This window comes from Marmota monax, unplaced genomic scaffold (genome assembly GCF_021218885.2).
Source record: "Marmota monax isolate L192 unplaced genomic scaffold, Marmota_monax_Labrador192_F-V1.1 WCK01_AAM20220418_F8-fsc00002, whole genome shotgun sequence".
Classification (NCBI taxonomy): domain Eukaryota; kingdom Metazoa; phylum Chordata; class Mammalia; order Rodentia; family Sciuridae; genus Marmota; species Marmota monax.
The window spans coordinates 39470207-39489313 of NW_026693571.1; the positions used below are offsets into that span (position 1 = coordinate 39470207).

At 41.4% G+C, this 19107-nt stretch overlaps 1 protein-coding gene across 1 annotated transcript in view; it reads right to left on the reverse strand.

Moving 5' to 3' along the window:
* Positions 1-14619, reverse strand: part of Fhip1a (FHF complex subunit HOOK interacting protein 1A) — a 240637-nt gene extending 226018 nt beyond the window's left edge. Inside the window, exon 1 of the mRNA XM_046459225.2 lies at positions 14279-14619. The gene's annotated coding sequence lies outside the window, so the exon portion shown is untranslated. The remainder of the gene's footprint in view (positions 1-14278) is intronic.
* Between the last annotated feature and the right edge of the window lie 4488 nt (positions 14620-19107).

The following is a 19107-nucleotide window of genomic DNA, read 5'->3' on the forward strand; positions in this document are numbered from 1 at the left end:
TCCTGGTATTTGACTTTACCTTTCTTATTTCTGGGCTTTTACTTTTTATTATGGAAATGTTCACACCAATACAAAGTAGAGAGAATCACACACTCAATGGCCATGCCCAGCTCTGTGTGGCCAATCTGGATTCCGCCAGTTACCAACCATTTCCCATTTCTACTCCTTGCCCCTGCTGGACTGTTTTAAAACAAATCTCATAGGTCATACTGGCAATGGGCAAAAACATGCCCCACCCAAAGATATATTCACTTCCTAATTCTTAGAACCTGTGAATACTACTTACAAAAAGGTGTGACTAAATTCAGAATCTTAAGGAAGAGTTTTTCTTGGATTATCCAAGAATGTCCTAAATGCCATCATTGGTAAGAGACAGACAGAGGGCGATCCGCCACAGACCCAGGGAGGAGAACGCAGAGTGAAGGTGGCAGAGAATCTCAGCCACAAGCCAAGGACATCCACCAGAGGCTGGAAGAGGCAGGGATCCTCCTCCAGAGACTCTGCCCTGCCTACACCTTGATTTTAGATTTCTGGCCTCCAGAACAATGAGGGAAAGAAGTTCTGGTTTTTAATCCACCCAGTTTGTGGTAATTTGTTATATCAGCCTTAGAAAGCTGATATGCTATCACATAACCTGAAAAATTTTTTTTCAAGAAATAAGAACTTTTAAAAAAACAAAAACACTACTATCATTCCTTTATCCCCCCAAAATATCACATTCATTTTTGGGTTTTTTGGGGTGTTTTTTTTTCCCCAGCAAGAAATTTCACAGGTTGTTCTGTGTATTTCCTACTGAATCAACTAGGAGGCACGTCATTTGTGCGTCTTTCTCTTTTTATAATAGTAAGATAGATCAGGGGGTAATAAGCCTGACCTGTCAATCATAAAGTCCCCATGAGACTCTGACCTAATAGCTTTTGGGGTTTGGTTTGGTGTTGGGGGGATGCTAAGTATTAAACCCCACTCCTTAACAGTTTCAGCAGCCACTGAAGTCATTCCCTAGAGCTACTATTTCACTAAGGGTGATAAAATGGCAATATTTTATTTCTATCATTCATTGTCCATTTGTTAGAATTCATCTAAAAGCAAGATTGTATCTGAAGCATCTATTTTATTGTTGTTTTTGGCTTACTGGAAAATTAAGATGGCAACTTGCTCATGCACTTCATAGCATCCATTTTTAAGGCAGTGGATATCTGCCTCTTGATGACAAAGACCATCTGTTTACAATCAATCAGTTCAACTACTCAAATGCCCATGTCCTCTGCTTACCAACTCAAATAACTGGCCTACAATATGAAACCTATTTTAAAGAATCGAAGCCAGCACTGGTAGGACAATGACAATCCGATGTTAGTCTCAGGGTTTTTCCACTCCCTCAATAAACTACTTCATGTCATCTGCCCATGCCTACTTTATCCTGTTTCACTAATACAAACCATCTACTCTTCTGGACTCTGCCTTTGGTTCAGTGTTCTGCACACCAGCCCCACAACCAGCTCCAGCTCTCCCCTGTGCCCTCAAGAATAAACACATCTCCAGCTCTTACTGTCCAGCACCTCTCCTCTCCTCTAATAATGGCACAATCTTTCTTTTTAAAACTGTTCCCCTTCGCCAAGACATTCCCACCTGTAATCCCAGCAACTCAGGAGGTTAGGCAAGAGGAACACAAGTTCAAAGCCAGCCTTAGAAACTTATCAAGACCCTGTCTACAAACAATAAATAAAAAACAGGCTGGTCATAGCTCAGTGGTTAAGTGCCCCTGGGTTCAATCACTGGTACCAAAAAAAAAAAAAATCTTGCTCCTCTTCCCCAGCCCAAACAGGTATTTCCAGAGAGGGCTCCAATTACCAGGTACTGAACCTGTGTCCCTGAGCACAAGGACAGGAACGTCGATCAAGTGAGGCCAACCAATCCTGAGATTTTGAGAATTTAAACTAAACAAAGGAGGTCAGGTCCTCTTCTGGCTGCTGCCTGGCTTGCTGCAGCCACACCCCAAGCCACGATGAGAAAACTGACGCAGAGTATGAGACAGAGAATCAGGGTGGTACAGGAGCTCCCAGTTTCGGCTTCCCTGAGACCCACCCCACTTCTCCTATACTTTGGCCATGGGAACCAAGAAGTCTCCCTTCAACACAGTTCCTTCATTGTTCATTTTTGCAGTGCCGGGGATGGAACCCAGGGCCTTGCACACCCCAGGCAGGCGCTCCACCACTGAGCTACACCCAGGCCTACAGTTCAGATTTCTATAATTTGAGAGCTCAGGAATCCCAATACAGCCCCCATAGAGAGTCTTGAAGACTCTACCTTCAAGGTAGTGACCTCTACCTTTCCAGTTTCTTGCACTTCCTTTCTATACAAATAACACTTTATTACACACTGTCCTGATTTTCTGTGCATCAGCTACCCGTCTTTCACGGCTGTGCAGAGATGTATCTTACACACCTTCTGAATCTCCCCATGGTCCCTAAAAGAGTTCAAGTGGAGCCTGAGCATCTTAGTTAACCGTCACAGAGACTCCCTGAGATGCGGATTATCTCTTTTGTTATTTTGCAGCGGTAGAGGTCAAATCTAACACCTCACCCATTCTAGGCAAGCACTATTCCACTGAACTACAACCCCAGGCCAAAAGAGTAATTTTGTATACATGTTTGGTTTTGTTTTATTTTAATAAGATCCAGGGTCTCACTAGGTTGCCAAGACTGTCCTTAAACTCAAGATCCTCCTGCTTCCTGAGCAGCTGGGCCCACAGGCCTGCACCACCACACCTGAGTCTATTTTATAGATGAGGAAGCTAAGGTTCATCAAAGAAAAGCAATTTGTCTGAGGTCACACACTTACTAATTGGTAAGGAGATCAGGGATGTGAACCACATTTGCATCCAAATTGCATCACTATGCCCATGTAGCCTAATACCATAATAAATACTTGCTAATTAACTCACCAGAAGGCATAATAAATCCAAAACCTCCATTTAACCCCTGAATTTCCACTACCCCAAAGTGAATATCCCTCCATCATTAAAAATAATCACAGCAGGGCTGGGTTGTGGCTCCATGATAGAGCACTTGCCTAGGATGTGTGAGGCACTGGGTTCGATTCTCAGCACCACACATAAATAAATAAATAAATAATCACGGTAATCAACTAATGTATAAATAAACGAGCTACATTAAAATCAGTCTCTTGAAAAAGTTATAATACAATTTCTCCAAAATTGCTACTGGCAACCTGAAGACTAAACACTGGCGTTTCTCTTAAAGTAATGGGGAAAAGAAATGAATATTTAAGACCACTCTGTCAGAACACGTTGTATACAACTCCCCTGGCAGTGATATTTCAAAACAGCAAAAAGAGATTTGTGAGCACCTGTCAATGTGTGACACGCCTACAGCTCTCCGAGGGCTCAGAGGAATATCCCTGTGTCATCATTAGACACTAATAGTTACTGAGCACTCCCATGGCTTGCAGGCAAGAACAGAGGTTTTCAGGAAGAAAATGGTTCCGTCTCCATAGCTCATGGAGGAAAGGGCTAGGAAGACAGTGATAGGATTTCACTGGCAAAGAACCTGAAGGCCACCAAGCGCTCATCACCAATGATCATAACCTTGGAGGCAACCTTCTCAGTTCCACTCATGCATCTCCATGGAGCACAGATCTTCATGGAGCTCCTGCTAAAAAATTAACTTGGGGACAACAAGGGTTTTTGTGACACCTAGCCAAGTGCCTTCCATTGAAAAGTATCCATAAATGTTTATTGCCAGTGGTGTTTCTTTCTTCCCACTCCCCTTCTTTATCCATTTTCATCACTTGACTTGAGGACCTTACTGCCTGCCATACAGGCACTCTTTTGGGGAATATGACTGTTCCCAGTAAGCCAGAAGATGCTGTCAAAGCAGCACACTGTCATTCATAATCTGACAACAGCAAAGCCCAGCACATACTGAAAAATGCTTGCTTCCCATGGAAGGAAAAGATTTGGGTAACTCACATACTTTGGAGAAAGGCAGGCCCTAAAGAATACATTCCATTGCAGCCACAGACTAGAGAATATCCCAAATGAGAGATACATGTGAAAGGACTTTGTAGACCATGAACTACCAAGAAAAGGTAAATCACTCTGTTCTCCGTGTGGCTATTACAAAGGCATAGACCTGGAAAGCAAGTAGTTACTATGATTTGAAAAAAATTACACCAGGTATAGTTATGAGGGGTCTTCAGCGACAAGGAAAAGGAAAGTGGTCTGAGAGGTTGCCACAGGAAGCCGAAGCAACAAGGGTATGTGGAGATGGAAGGTCCCCAGGTTATCAAATCCCCATCCAATTCAACAAATAACTTTGAGCACTGGGCACTGGTGTGTGTCTCAAGATATTAAAACCAACTTAGCCAAAGCTAATACAACCAACCATCTCTGTCCTTCAAAGAGTCTATATGTTATATGGTCAATAAAAGAAGATACAGTAAAAAAGTAAACTATAATGTTAAAAGACAAGTGCAAGAGAACAGTGTAAGAGGGATGCGAAGTGCAGAGGGTCTGAGCTTAAAGGCCAATCTGAGGGAAGGAGGTCAGATTCCAAATGATGTTTCTCAAAAACTACGTTCCATTAGGAATGCAGGAAAAACAAAGTCACATTGTGTTTGAAGGAAATTTGCATAAAATTTGACAAATCCAAATTTCCTAGGAACATACAGCTCCCTTTCTACATTTCTTCTCCTTCACCTTTGTTCAAAATTTTTGACCTAAATGTGCTAATGCAGCATATTTAATGGGGATGATAGGAAAAGACTCAGCCGGAGGCAGAGCAACGGGAATTACAAGAGACAAGGGCAAAGTAGATGAGACCAAGAACAGGTGCAAAGCAGTTCCTGGAGAAGGGACAAATTCAACAGGACTTTTTTTTTTTTTTAATTTTTTAATATTTATTTTTTAGTTTTCGGCGGACACAACATCTTTGTTTGTATGTGGTGCTGAGGATCGAACCTGGGCCGCACGCATGCCAGGCGCGCGCGCTACAGCTTGAGCCACATCCCCAGCCTCTCAACAGGACTTTAAATCCAACTCAATTCTTTCCTTGGGAAAAGATGGCTCTAGGTCAAGGACAATATGTAAGTTTCACCTCTAGTAACAACCTCAAGCAACTTGCAGGCCCTCCCTGGAGCACTGCCCCAGCCAAAAGCTCAGGGCCTCATAGTGAATGAAGGAGATGCTTCTGCCATGGCCTCAAAGGGGACAGTGCAGGCACACAAGCCCCTCCTTGGCCTTGCCTGCCCTAGGTGAATCTTAATGCTTTCAAATTATCAGTAAACACACACTGGCCACCTTCTAAGTGAAAGAAAGGCAACACCAGGAACAGCGAGAGCTGAAAGTATAGTTTGGCCCAGATCCTACGGGAGTTTATAATCTAGCTGAGGAGAAGGACAAATGAAAGACAACGCCTGAATACAACCAATGGCTAAGGCCCTAAACTTTCTGTACCAAGATTTGGATGTTAGGAAATTGCTATAGGAAGAGACAGTTGAGAATGAATGAATGAATGGAGGACACGGGCTCTGAACTAGGTTTTATGAATGCACAGCCCTGAAATAACTGGAAAGAGGAAAGACTAGTCCCAACAGAGAAGAGGAAAAGAAAGAGGGAGGGTGTGTTCAGAAATGAGGTTCAGACCAACCCAGCAGCCAAAGCAGAGGACCTGCTCAGGACACTAGGTCATCGATGAGTTGAGCATTAGGGTTCTAGAGAGAAACAGAAGCAGTAGGAGACGTGTCCTTGTTTATGTATATGCGTATAAACAGATTTACTATAAGAAATTGGTCATGAGATTCTAAAGTCTGAGAATTCCCAACATCTGAAGTCAGTAAGCTGGAGATGCAGAAGAACCAAAAACATAAGTTCCCATGTGAGTCTGAAGACAGAAGGCCGATTCCCAACTTATACACAGGAAAGGGAGGAGTGGGAGAGGGAGAGAGAGAATGGGAGCAAAGTCTTGCTTACTCAGCCTTTTTATTCTAGTGAGTTCTTCCACTTATTGAATAAGGCCCACTCACACTGGGGAGGGCAACCTGAATTACTATGCTAATCTCATTCAGAAACTCGCACAGACACACCCAGAATGTTTATCTGGGCAACCTGTAGCCCAGACAAGCTGACACATAAAATTAACCAACACGCCTGAAATTGAGTCACTCCCTAGTAGGCAGGTAAGGCCATTATTGGTGACATAAGCAAAGCTATACTTGATGAAATCAAACTGGGTCTGGGTGTGGCTTGATGGTAGAATGCTTAACAGCACAGACCAACACCTGGGTTCAATCCCCAGCAACACAAAAAAGCAAAATCGAATGTGGCCTGAAAACAGAGTAGGAGAATAAAAAGTTGCAAATAGAAATGAAGGGAAATATTCTAATTAGAATATTTGATAATAGAATATTAGAATATTTGATAATAAGAGAATATTTGATAATAAGAGCCAGAGCATCCACTAGAAACATATACAGGATTCAGTTCAATGTAAGGAACTCAGCTGGGTGATTAAGATGAGGAGTTACTTGTCTCCCTGTCACTTAATTTGATGTCAGGATCTAAACATACACTAAGGAATTGGAGAAGGAAGCCTAGGGTTCTGAAGGTCAGCAATGAGGATGCAGATTTTGGAGTTAAGCACAAGAGTTGATTCCTGGCACACCTGTACTGACAGGAGCCTGGAGAACAGCAGGTTGTGTGAATCAGCCTAGGCAGGACTCCGTCACACCTGCTCATTTTGTGATTCACTGTAAAGGAATGACCACTCCTTGGTGATGACCCAACCCTAAAACATGACCAAGAGGTAGGATTACTTTAAGGAAAAAAGGGGGCGCCAAAACAGCCAGTCCCAAAATGCTGCAAGCTGGTTCTCACTATCTCTAGCAATTCCAGGGTGCAGTTTTCAAATAGGACATGCAAAGTCCTAAACAGTCATATGCTGGTGAGTACAAGAAATTCAGAGGCCAAACTTAATCACACTGATAAAAAATTAACATTAACCATTAAGTTTTTAACACAAGCAGCAGGTAAATATCAATGAGTTTGGTGCTTCCTGAAGCAAATCAAGGTCAGATTTTTCAACAGCATTTAAATTACTACATCTTGCTTAAAATAAGACAAAGGTACAAACATTTTGGAATATGTACAAATTAGATTTAAAATATTCAACTGATCAAAAATGACTTCATGTTAAAGACAATAATCAAGAATAATATATTAGATATGTTGCATTTCTCCACACAAAAGATCTAAATAACCATATATAAACATGTCTTAAGAAATTCTTATTTATTTGATTAATTTATTTATTTATATGTGGTGCAGAGGATCGAAACCAGTGCCTCATACATTAGGCAAGTGCTCTACCGCTGAGCTACAACCCCAGCCCAAAATTCTTATTTTGTTAAGAAAGTTTTTATACTAAAAATATCAGGGGCTGGGGGTTGTGGCTCAGTGGTAGAGCATCAACTGGCACATATAAGGCACTGGGTTTGATCACCACATAAAAATAAATAAAGTAAATGTACTGTGTCCATCTACAACTAAAGAAAAAAATTTTTAAAAATCAGAAACATTTTTCTAATAAAATAAATTGGTCAGATGTCATCCTTATTTTGAGGATGTACAAAGTTTTCCGTTAAATGACCTGCTAAAGATCCTTTTTTTTTTTTTTTTGGCAGTACTAGGGATTGAAATCAAGGGTACTCTATCAGTAAGCTACTTATTATTTTTTATTTTGAAACAAGGTCACTGGGAATTGAACCCAGGGGTGCTTTACCACTGAGCTACACCCAGCTCTATCCATCTATAAATAAACTTATTTTTGAGACAAGATCTCACCAAGTTTCTGAGTCTGGCCTCAAATTTTCCATCCTCCTGCCTCAGCCTTCTCTGTCACTAGGATCACAGGCCTGTGCTACCGTACCCATCTCAAGATCTTATTTTTAAGACAATGTGTTATCTCTACATACTACGCATGTATATAGATACAGGGTGTGGGTAAGTGTGTATACAGATATATATAGATATATATATGTAAAAATATTCTTCCAATTCTGATATGTTACAAAGAAAATGAACCTAAAATGACCAACTCCAAGTCCCATGAACACGCATACCAAAAAAATATCAGAAAATATTTATTTTGAGGAATAAAACATACTGCTTTAATAGAATGGTTATGAAAAAAACTTTAAACTAAGTGAAAATATTAATCAACTCTTTGGTCAGTAAAAATTCTGCCACAGGAATTCCTGAAATGTCCCTCCTCAGTGAGTCTGAGTCATGCAATCTAGCCAACATATCTTATTTCACATTTTCTGCATACAAGAGATGAAAATCAGTTTCTAGCACTTTCTACAAGCTCCCAAATCCTAAAATTGACCTCTGACCAATATTTCCAACAGAAGTAAACTTTAACAATCCAAGGAGAGGAGTTAAAACACACTCCTGGGGCTGGAGTTGTGTCTCAGTGGTAGAGCATTTGCCTCGCAAGTGTGAGGCACTGGGTTTGATCCTAGCACCACATAAAAACAAAGAAAGGCATTGAGTCCATATAGAACTAAAAAAAAAATTTAAAAAAAAAAAACACTCCTGCATTCTGCAAAACCTCATGGATTTTCTGAACTCCTTAATGGCATGTCCTAGAATAATGTTCTTAAGAAAATGTGAAAAAAGAAACTATGCTTCATAAAAACTAATTAGCAGATCATCCAACAACTGCAGAGTATTTTTATAGCTGTTATCAATTACTATCCCCTCTTTGGGGAACACATTAAAGCCAAAAAGAACTTGAAATGTGAAGAAATGAGGTGAGCACCACCTGAAAGCTTAGCGCTATCACGACCTCTCCTGGTTGTGTGCTGATAATTTCGATCTTCAATCTCGGTCGTTAGGAAAAAGGATGCTAACACAACAAGAAGTGAAGTGGCATGACGGTGACATGACTGGCAGAAGTGCAAACTAGAGAAGTGTGACATTTTCACATCTGTGACTTTCACCAACCTTCCTACAGAAAACACTCGCACACGCATACAATGATACTCTTTTCAAGGATGGTTTCTTAAGCATTATTCTTGAGAAATGAGAAATAATCCAAATTCCACGAGAAGGAACTATTTAGCCCATAATAAATCTATTTGACACAGAACTCTATGGCCAGTCAAAAAAGAAAACTAGAGATGATCTATATGTATGAAGAGAGAAACACTTTCAAAACATATTGTCAAGTTAAAAATAAAAACCAAACCAGGTATGGTGATCCATGTGTGTATTTTCAGATACTCAGGAGGCTGAGGCAGGAGGATCACAAGTTTGAGGCCAGTCTCAGCAACTTAGTGAGACTCTGTCTCAAAATAAAGAATAAGAACTGGAAATGTAAATTATTGGTAGAGCACCCCTAAGTTTGATCCCCAGGACCAGAAAAATAAAATTAAATTAAAAAATATAAAAATAAAAAGCAAGAGCTGGGGGCTGGGGCTGTAGCTCAGTGGCAGAGCACTTGCTCATTATGCGTGAGGCACTGGTTTCCATCCTCAGCACCATAGAAAAATAAACAAATAAAATAAAGGCACTCTGTCCATCTACAACTACAAAAAGGAAAAAAAAAAAAAAAAGAAGGGCTGGAGGGTTGAGATTATGGCTCAGTGTTAGAATGCTTGACTAACACGTGAAGCACTGGGTTCCATCCTCAACACCACATAAAAATGAATAAATAACATAAAGGTATTGTGTGCATCTACAACTAAAAAATAAATTTTAATTTAAAAAAAAAAAACAGTGAAGTGGGGCTGGGGCTGGGGTTCAGTGGTAGAGCGCTCGCCTAGCATATGCGAGGCCTTGGGTTCAGTGCTCAGCACCACATAAAAATAAATTAATTAAATAAAGGTATTGTGTCCAACTACATCTAAAAAATAAATATTTAAAAAAAAAAAACAGTGAAGGGCTAGATGTAGCTCAGTGCTCGAACCCTAGGTTTATGAATTCCTACTCCAAAAATAAATTAATACATAAATACCAAGTTGAAAGTTGCATGGTATTATTCTTCTTTGTCATTAACAACCAAAATGATAAATAAATATAGCTTTATATAAAGAAAAATTTTGAGGGGATATATAGCAGTTTCTTCAGAACATAAGATCATAATGCATTTTAACTGTCAACATTATATTTTGGTAATGTTTAGATTTTTAATAATATATATTTATATGTATAATCAGAAAGAAAAAAGTTTCATAAATGGAAGTGGAGTAGGAGTCTTATTCATAAAGAAAAGGGAAAACAAGGTGTTAACTTTTTTATAATAGTGCTGAAATATTATCTGTCTCTACCTCCTTGGGAGACAACAGCATACTCACTCTCAGAACTTCAAAATTAAGTGACACACAAATACTGAAAAAGTCCTTTTAGTGTTCTTTCTTTATTTCTCAAGATAAAAATACATCCCAAATTCCAGTTTATCAAATTCATCTGAGCAGCCGGGCATGGTAGCACACACCTATAATCCCAGAGACTCAGGAGGCTAAGGTAGGAGGATCATAAGTGGGAGACCAGCCTCAGTAACTTAGTGAGGACTTAAGCCACTTAGCAAGACCCTGTCTCAAAATTAAAAGTATTTTTTTAAAAAAAGAAAGAAAGGGGCTGAGGATATAGCTCACTGGTAAAGCACCCCTGGATTCAATCCCCAGTATGAAAATTTTAAAAATTAAATTATTTTCAAAAAATTCAACTGAGCAAACACTGTCAACTTCTAACAGCATGTCTCTAATTCTAAGCAAAAGCAATCACAAAATTAACAACAACAAATGGTTCAGGTTCTGAAGATTCTAAAGATATTTAAGGCATTTTCATAATGGAAATACGAGGAATTAGAGATAAATGTCTTTGGATCCATAGTCCTATAACCTACCCAAACACTGTAAAAACCAGATAGAAGGAAAAGAAAGAATAGCCTAGAGAGGTAAATGAGGAACCACTGGCCTGGGGAAATTCTCAATCTGCCTGGGGAAGAGCGCAAACAAGTGCTAGGGAGACTCTAAAATCCTGACCACAGACCCTTACTCTATCCTCTCTAAAGTTTTTCATAAATACCAAAACACACATACAAAAAATAAAATTTTATCTAAATCAGATACATTGCAAAAAAAAAGATTCCGGCCTGACTCTGCCTCATCTCTAAATTTCATTCCCCACAAAAAAGAAGTCCTTTGACTCTTCTGTTTATTCTGGTAATTACTACCATGTTTGAAAAATCACACATTTACATTGCTGTTTCCTGGTTTGTTTGTTTAATTTTAGACATTACCAATAGTTCATTATTTAATCTATCAGGACATCTATTAATCCCCTCTCCCTGCAGGATTTCCCTTCCAAATGTGATGGACATTAGTTCAGTTTTATTGGATAGTTACACTGTTGAGACTCAGAGAATATAAAGATCATATATATGCATATATATGTATACACACACACACACACACACACACACAAACAGGCACATACACATATTTATATATAGTCCTATTGACCTGTCCATATGAGTCCTCATTTTGGTTAATAAGAAATAAGATCCCAGCTGAGTGCAGTGGTGCACATCTGCAATCCCAGATACCTGGGAGGTCAAGGAAAGTGGATCATAAGTTCAAGGCCTGCCTGGGCAATCCAGCAAGACCCTATCTTAAAGTAAACGATTAAAAGGCCTAGGGATATAGCTTAGTGGCAGAGCAACTGGGTCAATCCCCACACAATAAAAAAGAAAAAAAGATGATTAAAGAAAGAAAGGTGATCCCATTTCATATTCAAATACTTCACAAAATGAAATGGAAAAAATTGAAAGCATGGCCTATAAATCAGAAATCCTGAATGTTGATCTGAGTCCACCAAACAGAGCAAAGTATGCACTTAAAATCCCTTTTTATTGGGTTGGGGTTGTGGCTCAGCAGTAGAACGCTCGCCTAGCACCTGCGAGGCACTAGGTTCAATCCTCAGCACCACATCAACACAAATAAATAAATAAAATAAAGGTATAAAAAATCCCTTTTTATCTCACAATGTTATCTGTTTTCTTCCTGTGTAGTCTAATAGAGTTCGCTATGAAATGATTAAATCACAAGGCATAAATATGATATGTGTGAAATAACTTTGTTAATCATAAGACATTATAGAAATTTTCACTTTTGTTACTGTCTTTACTAAGAGATCCCTTTAAATAAAGTCCCTGGAGTGTTTAGTCACTCTTAAGCATTGTTCCTCTACCTGGGCTAAAACTAAGAATTGGAAGTCACTAGGAAGAAGTGTAAAGTAGATATAAATTGTGTTTCAAGGCCAAGAATAAGGTTCCAGATCCCTATGAGACAAGTGTACATACACATAATAAAGATCAAGTGTCTAAGCAGAAATCAGAGAAAATCAACTTGCTTTATATTTATAGAGAGAAGAGGGACATTATCAAATTTCCTTCTTAAAGGTGCTACAAGATCATAATTTTATTCCTCAGCAGTAAATTTGTTTCTTCTAATATTTACCTTCACATTTCTACACATTTTTACATCTGTTTCTTGAGTTGTAGTCATTATCTGTTAGCTTCCTTTTATAGAAAGAACTTTGCAAAGAAAGTATTTTGAAACTTGGGAGGTCGAATACAGAACTGTCCAGCAATGTGTTACTCTGATTCTGTAAAAACAGAACACCCTTTTCATTCCTTCAAAGTCTTCAAAGGCCTAAACATAGTACCTCTGTGTTCAAAGTAAGAAGAAAGGAGCTGGGCAGTTGGACCTAAATTATTTGGCCCCTCTAAATCATTCCCTGAGTTCATTTGATTATGGCCAGTTTCCCTTGCCCTTTCCATTCACCCGGCACAGTTTAATCCTGTTCCTAAAGCTCTAAGACAAATGACAAATGGGACCCCAAACTTAATTTATTTCAATGCAGGCACAGACACAATTCTTAGAAGCTTTGCAGGAAGAGATTAACCAGAACTAAAAGAAACCAGCCTTTAATTATCTGATAAGTTATTCAAAGCCAACTAATATGCCATAAATTTATGGACTGAATCTCCGGCTCAACTTCTGTCCAAAAAAGACTACTGAAGTTTTCCAAAAGTGGAATTTGGCTGTGGTCCACCATGTTTGGGCAGGTTCAGAGACCATATCCTGACTAGTGCCAGGAGCACAAGTAAACTTGAGGTCAGGCAGGTGACCCTGACAAGCAGGCATGGTGTACCATAAGGAAAGGAAATCTTTTCTCTCTTAATCAACAAGATAAAGGTGATTAAGTGGGAATTATTTTTCAATGACCTATATAATTTCATCAGGGCTGCTATGACTATTAGCAGGGATCAGCTGACTTCCTAATGAGATGAATTTGATAGCAAGGTCTTCCAGAAAAGCAAAGGGAGTAGTAGGCCCAACCCACAGGGAAGCAACAATTGGTAGGCATTGTTTACTCCTCCTCCTCCTCCAGAGGCTGTCTCTCTTTGGTTTGGGGGCTGTTTCCCTCAGGGGGAGTGTAGTGTTCCGGATCCCTGGATGGCTGGGGATGGGGCACCTGAAGAATGGTGGAAACTGGCTCTGTTGTGAAGGTATGGGTCCAGAGGCTGGGACAGACCTGGCATAATTCATCAGACCTGCTCATGTGATTTCCAAAATCCCCAGCAAACAAGGCTGCAGCCGCCACCAATACTCCTCTAAGCAGGCTTGAAATAAAACAAAAGCTAACTCTACTCCCTCGCAGAAGTGGGGTTAACAAGTGAGCTTTGTTAAGGCCAAGGAAAACATGCACACACACTATCAATAACAACCACGACCTGAATAGTTTCATGAGAGAATTTATGAAATTGAGCAACAGCCACCCAACAAGTCCTTAAACCAGCGAAGTGCTACAAACCTGAGTGGCACCACTTATCTGCTGTGTAAGCAAGGAGGTCTGGAGAGGAAAACTGAGAGCCAGATCTCTTTGCCAGTCCCTCACGTAGGATCCAGGCTCCCTGGCCCCAGGGACCAAGGAAAGGGGTGGAGAACCTGATGACATCTTTCTCCGTCAAAACAAGCTGGCCCTCTCTTTCCCGGAGTCAGTCACCGAGTAACGTCCTGTGCCACAGCCTGCAGCTCTAGGAACCACCTCCTTCCCGTCCTGTCCCGGCTGGACCCACCTGCTCCTCCTGCCCAGCTCGCGGAGAACCACTCGGGCTGTCCCCTTTCCTTCGAAGCCCTAAATCAAAGAACCCTTCGAGCGCAAAGCTCAGGTCAGCATGCCACGTACCTGCGGCCACCGCGGCTCCTCGTCACCGCGCAGCGTCCCCGTACAGTCACAAAGTTTGCTCCGCGGTCCCGGAGAGTCGGGCCCCGGAGCCGCCACCCGCGCTGGGCACTGCGAGGAAGGCAGAGCCGGCTCCCCGCCGGGCCCAGGAATCCCGGCCGGCTGCCCTCGCAGGTCCGGGCCCGGGTCCTACAAGCCTCGGTCCAAACTCAGCAGGAGTACTCGTGGAGAAAGTAGCCGGCGACACGGGCTCGGAGCGCAACTTTCCGACCGTGCGTCAGCCGGTGGCGGAGCCGTACGGGTCCAGGGCTCACCCTCGCCCGCCCTCGCCCGCCAGTGCCCTCGGGAGCTGGGCGGGGCGGGGGCGGGACCCAACCTGCCGGCCCAGGGGAGTGCGCAGGCCCCGCCCCGCCGCCGCCGGCCCCGCCTCGCCGCCCGGACGCGCGACCGCCAGGTGCGCCAGAACTCGGCGGCGCGCGCTCCGGCCCGCGCGGTTTCCAAGGTGAAGGGGGCGGGGCCTCGGGGAGAAAGTTTCCACCGAAACTTGAACTGGGGCTCCTAGCAGGACGCGTCACCCTTGGGGGCTCGCCTTTCGCCGGAACTTCACCTCTCCACACACAGGACGTTAAAAAGAAAGGAAGGAAGGGGGAAGCTTGGGACTTAGCAACGTGCGGGACTGGGGCGGAGGTACGGTGGCAGTTTTGTTGTTTTGCTTTTAAGGGATAGTTTTAGCGCTACCGGGCTTGATTGTGGGTTTGTGTGTCAAAGGTTTACTGACAATGACCCTTCTCCAAAAAAAAAAAAAAAAAAAAAGTAGGGCTCTTTACAACACAGATGAAACTTCCCCAACTCAGACCTCCTCGGGGCATGGAAGTGCAGGTGGGTGCAGGTGACCCCCTTCCCAGAGCCCGGCCCTCCCGCCCTGGACTGCCTTTGCCCGTGGACTGCGCGAGCTTGCACACTGTCTTGCTTTCCCTTCTGTCTCCCACGCCCTTTATGCGCTTGGACCGCGAAGTCAAGCCTCTGCTTTCTGGACTTTAAATCCCAGAGGAGGAAATCGAAACCCTTGGTTAGAAGCTCTCTTGGCATTTTCACGGCCCTGCGGTTATGTGGCTGAAACTTAAGGTGAGCCTCAATCTGAGCGGGTGGGGCTGCGCCACAGATTACAGAGGCGGACATGGAGGTTTTCAACTACAGCAGCATCCTACTGACCCTTCGCCAAGTTCTGCTTTGGGGGAAGTATCTTCCTGCCTTCGTTCTCATGAATGGCAATCCGGATATAACCCAAATCGGGTAGATCTAATTTCATGTTCTCTCTTGCACCCACAGAAACTGAAGGGTGAAAACTTCAGTCTTCTATAGCTGCCTATCACCACCGCTGGGCTTGCGGATGGCAGCAGAAACACAGATTAAATTTACCAAGAATATCTTTCAGGATTCATCAGCTTTCACCTGTGACAAGTGCCATCAAGAAGTGGCTCCTAAGTATAAACCCGGGAAGACAAGGGAGTTAGAGATGAGAGAAGAAATCAAGAATTTCTACACAGTTCACCTGGGCCTGCTCTACCCTAGGAATGTGGGGCAATCACTCATTCAACAAGTATCAATTCAGTGCTTTTTTCCATGCTAGGCACTCTTTTAGACGTTGGGGACAAAATAAAGAACAAAAACAAAAGTTCCAACCCTTATGGAACTTAGTTTTCTGATAGAGACAGGTGATAAATAAATAAAATATGTGAAGTGACAGATGATTTTAAATCCTATGGACATAGTTCAGTGATAGAAGGTTTGTCTACCATGCACCAAGCCCTGAGTTGATGCCCATCGACACACACACCTATGCACAATGCCACTGAGAAAAATTCATCAGAGAGGCTACATAAGAAATATGAGGGAGCTGGGGTTGTGGCTCAATGGTAAAGCACTTGCCTAGCAAATGTGAGGACTGGGTTCGATTCTCAGCACCACATAAAAATAAATAAATAAAAGTACATCAACAACTAAAAAAAAAAAATTTTAAAGAAGTATGAGAGGTGCTCTTTTAAAAGAATGATCAAGAAAAAGTATTTGAAGGAGGCAAAGGTCTGCGCAGACAACTTTCTCAGCAGAAAGCATAATGAATACTGAAGGCAGGAGTATGCCTGAGTTACTAGGAGCACCCAAGAGGACATGACAGAAGAATGGAGAATGAAATCAGAGAAACAAGAGCCAGGGGTGATGAAGATCAGGAGCCATTGCAGAACTTTGTATAGAAAAGTGACTTCCCCTGGCCAGTTATAATGGGATCACTTTATAGCTTGGGATAAGTCCCCAAAAGGCCCATGAGTTGAACACTAGGTCCCCAGTACTGGGTACTATTGGGAGGTGGTAGAACATGTAAGAGGAGGGACCTACTGGAAGCCTTCCAATCAGATAGGGACATGCCCTGGAATGGAATAGAGGGATACCGGCCCCTCCTCCCTCTCTCTGTCTCTTCCCCTTCCCCATTTTCCTCTCTTCTGCTCCCTCCCAGCCTTGAGGTGAAAATTTCCTCCACCAGGGCCTCCACCATGATGTCCTGCCTCACCACAAACCATCAAGTCATCCATCCAACCATAGACTGAAACCTCCAAAATGTGAGCTAAAGTAAACCTTTCCGCCTTGTAAGTTAATGATCTGAGTCTTCTGTTATGGACAGCTAACTGACACAGATCACTCTGACTTCTGGGTTGAGAATAGACAGTAAATGGTAAAAGCTAAGCACAGAGACCAGTTAGAAGGCTGTTAAAATAGTCCAGGAACAAGATGCAGTACCTTTGACCAGGGAGATAGTGGTGGAGATGATGATCTGATGGTGTTTCCTCACAGAGTGGATGTGGGTATGAAGGAGAAAAGATAAGGAGGACTCTGAAGCTTGTGGTTTAAGCAGTACCATTTAAAAAAAAAAAAAAACTCACCTTATAAAATGAAGAAAATAATACCTATTTCAACAAATAAGAATCTCATATATACCCATTATGCCTGGAGATATTGTTTTAAAAGGAAGTGTGTCTTACTAAAAGTAAAGGAGGGGAAAATAAAAACAGGAAGAAAGAACAAGAAATAAAAACATGAAAAATGGAATTCCAACCGAAAAAAGCAATGGAAGAAATGAAGTCTAACAGAGGCACCAAGTAACTTGGCCTACTTTCTTCTAAGACATGCTTCCTCCCTAAGACAGAGTATAGCATCTGAATTTGCAAGTTTAAGAGTTTGAAATATGAAAAGTTTGTTATAAAGCAGAAAAAAATCCACAAAGTATGAGACAATGAGTTTTGCTTGCTACTCCTGGCAAATAGAAAATTCTCAAAAAAAAAAGAAAGAAAATGTCCAATATATTTCAAAAGTCCAACTATTGCCTAGCATGGATGGGTCCAGGATTCAACCCCCAGCACAGAAAGAAAAAGAGTTCAACCATACAAATACTAGAATTTATAAATTTTGGATAATATTATACCATGCTGAAGTAAGTATGAATTACAATAATTTTTAGCAGTCTATACTAAATCTTTAAAATGTACTTTTTGAACCATTACTTTCACTTCTAGGAATTTATTCAAATATTTATTTACAATGTATATGTAAGATAGTCATTATACTATTATTTAAAATGTAATGGAAGCCAGGTGCAGTGGCACATGCCTATAATCCCAGCAGCTTGGGAGGCTGAGACAGGAGGATCACAAGTTCAAAGCCATCCTCAGCAAAAGCAAGGCACTAAGCAACTCAGTGAAACTCTGACACTAAATAAAATACAAAATAGGCCTGGGGATGTGGCTCAGTGGCTGAGTGCCCCTGAGTTCAATCCCTGGTTCCAAAAAATAAAATATAGCGGAAAAGTTGCAAATACCCTAAGTATCAAGCAAAACAATTATGAAAAGCACTTTACGGACAATATATTTTTAAACAGCATGCATCCAGTAAACGGCCATTAGTATTAACCTCTGCTTATTATGATAATTAAAGTAAGTACATGGTTGTAAATGTATATATTAGTGCTATCATTTGGATCTGGCTATGGTTTGGATTAGCTCTCACTTTGGCTGCTACTGAGAGGGAATGGTAACATTAAGAGGTGTGGCCCGAGGGAAGAGGCCCTCAAAGGGGAATATGGGTCTCTTCCTCTCTCTTTTTCTTCATTCAGGCTGCTGGGAGATAAACAGTTCCTCAACCTTGCACTACCACTGTGTTGTCCTATGCTGCCACAGGGCCAGAGCAACAGGGTTAATCAGTCCTGAACCAAAAGCTCTAAAACTATGAGCCAAAATAAACCTTTGCTCTTTTTAAGTTTATTTATCCCTGGTATTATATCATAGTAATGGAAAGCTGAGTAACATGATTAGTAACATAATGTTAACTTTTTCCAAATTGTATTTTTCATTATCTAATTTTATTTTTACCCTCTTCAGCAGTGTTGCTATAGTACTTTAAAGCATGAAATTAGACTTCTTTAATGCCGAAGCCAATTAAGGCTCCTCTCTTTCTTACTGCCTTTATTCCCACTTATAAATGTAACTATGTCAAAATTGTATTGTACACTTTTCAAACTGTTAAAAGAATTAAATTTTTTAAAAAAGCTATCTAGGATTATATGAAAAAAAAAAGGAGAACAGTATCTCATCAATAACACACAGACACACACTCTTCTTGCTAGTAGGACTATAGATCTTAACATTCCTGTGAGAAAGTGGACAAAAGGTATCTATCTAAAAAAAAAAAAAAAAAGCAGACACTAAGGTATGGCATAGGGAAGTGAGTGGCCCAAGGTGCAGATGTCAAAGCTGTCCCTCCATTGTGCCAGTACCTTGGAATCT